Source organism: Schistocerca piceifrons, unplaced genomic scaffold (genome assembly GCF_021461385.2).
Source record: "Schistocerca piceifrons isolate TAMUIC-IGC-003096 unplaced genomic scaffold, iqSchPice1.1 HiC_scaffold_1176, whole genome shotgun sequence".
Taxonomy (NCBI): Eukaryota; Metazoa; Arthropoda; class Insecta; order Orthoptera; family Acrididae; genus Schistocerca; species Schistocerca piceifrons.
This window is the reverse complement of record NW_025726990.1, coordinates 25,001-27,500: the sequence shown is the minus strand read 5'-3', so window position 1 is coordinate 27,500 and position 2,500 is coordinate 25,001. Positions and strand designations below refer to the sequence as shown.

At 64.1% G+C, this 2,500-nt stretch overlaps 1 pseudogene; it reads left to right on the top strand.

Moving 5' to 3' along the window:
* LOC124728925 overlaps positions 1-2,500 on the top strand; it is a 7,695-nt pseudogene that overhangs the window by 2,516 nt on the left and 2,679 nt on the right.

Genomic DNA, 2,500 nt, shown 5'->3' with positions numbered 1-2,500 from the left:
CTGGTCGGCGGTGCAGGATGCGCGCGCCTGCGCGGCGTTCGCGCCCCGGTGCTTCAACCTGCGTGCAGGATCCGAGCTCGGTCCCGTGCCTTGGCCTCCCACGGATCTTCCTTGCTGCGAGGCCGCGTCCGCCTTAGCGTGCTCCTCCGGGGGCGCGCGGGTGCGCGGATTCTCTTCGGCCGCCATTCAACGATCAACTCAGAACTGGCACGGACTGGGGGAATCCGACTGTCTAATTAAAACAAAGCATTGCGATGGCCCTAGCGGGTGTTGACGCAATGTGATTTCTGCCCAGTGCTCTGAATGTCAACGTGAAGAAATTCAAGCAAGCGCGGGTAAACGGCGGGAGTAACTATGACTCTCTTGGGGGCAGCCGACAAGAAACAAGAGATGGTGGCCCTTCCGCTGAAGGTGCCACCCCAGCTACCCCAGCACCTATCCGGCCAACCGGCCGTAACGAAAATGCGATAGTTTGTGTAGCTCCCTTTGCTTGCAGTGAGTGCCACCGCACTTTTACCACGAAGAACGGTCTCGGGGTCCATCGCCGCCGCCAACACCCTGCGGCCGCCAACGCTGAGATCGTGACGGAGAGGCATCGCGCGAGGTGGACGGAGGAAGAAGTCCTGTCGCTCGCCAAGGCAGAGGCCGAACTGTTCCTTGAGAGGGACGCCCGGTTCTTCTTTGTTAATCAAGAACTCATCAGGATGTTCCCCGACCGAACGCTCGAGGCAATCAAGTGCCGACGGCGGCAAGCTGCCCACAAGCAGCTTGTCCGCCAATTCATGGAGGCGCTTGAGATCGGTCGGGGGGAAGAGCCGGCGTCCCGCCGGGGAGCAGCGAGCTCGCTGCCTGACGCGGGCGAGGCCGCTGCGCCGCCTGTCGACGCAGCCGAGGACTTCGCGGCCGACACCACCGGGCCGCCGTCGGAGGGGCCGACTGACGCCGCCATCTGGGAGCATCTGGCGGGGCTGCCTGCTTCCGCCCAGCGTTTCTCTGCCCTGGATCGAGTCATTGGTCTGGGGCGGGGCACGCCGCCCGATGTCATCCTGGGCATGCTCCCGGATGCCCTTGCGTCGGTCGGGTCCAGGGGGGAGAGGTTGATCACCAGGACACAGCGGCCGCGCCAATCATCCAAGCGGCCGCCTGCCGCCCCGCCGCTGCAGAAGCGCAAGCGGCGCCGCTGGGAGTACGCGCGGACACAGGACGCCTTCCGTAGGTCGCGTGCACGTTGCGTGCGCGGCTTGCTGGACGGCACCCTGCTGCAGCCGCCACCCGACATCCCCGGTCTGCTGGACTTCTGGGCGGACCTCTTCACGAAGAAGCCGATCTCCACCGCTGGCTTCATCCGTGACCGCCTTCTCCCGCACTCGGAGCCTGTCGCTCCCGAGTGCCTATGGGGGCCGGTCACACGTGAGGAGGTCGCTGCTGCCTTGCCGCCCAGGGGATCGGCAGCCGGGCCGGACGGCCTGACTCCAGCGGAGCTGCGGCGCCTGCCGCATGAAGTCCTGGTGAAACTCTTGAACCTCTTCCTCCTGGCCCGCGCCCTTCCCGAGCGTCTGCTTCGCGCCCGGACGTCACTTCTCCCCAAAACGGCTGCACCAACATCCCCCGCTGACTTTCGCCCCATTACGGTCTGCTCGGTGTTGGCGCGGACCTTTCACAAGGTTCTCGCGTCACGCCTGATGCGTGCATGTGCTGTGGACGAACGTCAGCGGGCATTCATCCCCCGGGATGGGATGTTGGAAAACACCTTCATCTTGGACACTGCTCTCACCGACGCAGTCCGCTCCTGTCGCTCTGTTTTTGTGGCATCGATCGACGTCTCTAAAGCGTTCGATTCGGTGGACCATGCTGCCCTCCGCCCCGTGCTGAGGGCTCATGGCCTGCCGGATTGCTTTATTGAGTACGTCGAAAGGTGTTACGAGGGTAGCACGACAGTGATAGCGGGCGGCGCCGACGTGGGCGTGCCCCTGCAGCCGGCTAGGGGTGTGCATCAGGGTGACCCCCTCTCCCCCCTCCTTTTCAATTTTGCGGTGGACTATGTTTTGAGTCAACTTCCCTCCCACATCGGAGCTCGGATCCTTGGTCGCAGAGTTAACGCTGCGGCCTTCGCAGATGACGTCCTGCTTTTTGCATCGACCGCGAGGGGATTGCAGTCCCTCATCGACGCAGCCGTCGCAGCCCTCGCCCATCTGGGGCTGCAGATCAACGCCCGGAAGTGTTTCACCCTCGCCTTAGTCGCGTCTGGGCGCGACAAGAAGGTGAAGGTCGACGCCGACGTTACCTTCAAAGCGGGCAACGCCACCGTGCCCGCCCTACGTGTGGGTGAAACCTTCCGGTACCTGGGACTGCAATTCTCCACCGCCGGTCGCTGCGTTTTCAACCCACGACGCCACCTGGTGGAGCAGCTGGACGTCATCTCCCGAGCTCCGCTCAAGCCGCAACAGCGCCTCCACGCCCTCACCACCGTACTTCTGCCTGGCCTGTACCATGGGCTGGC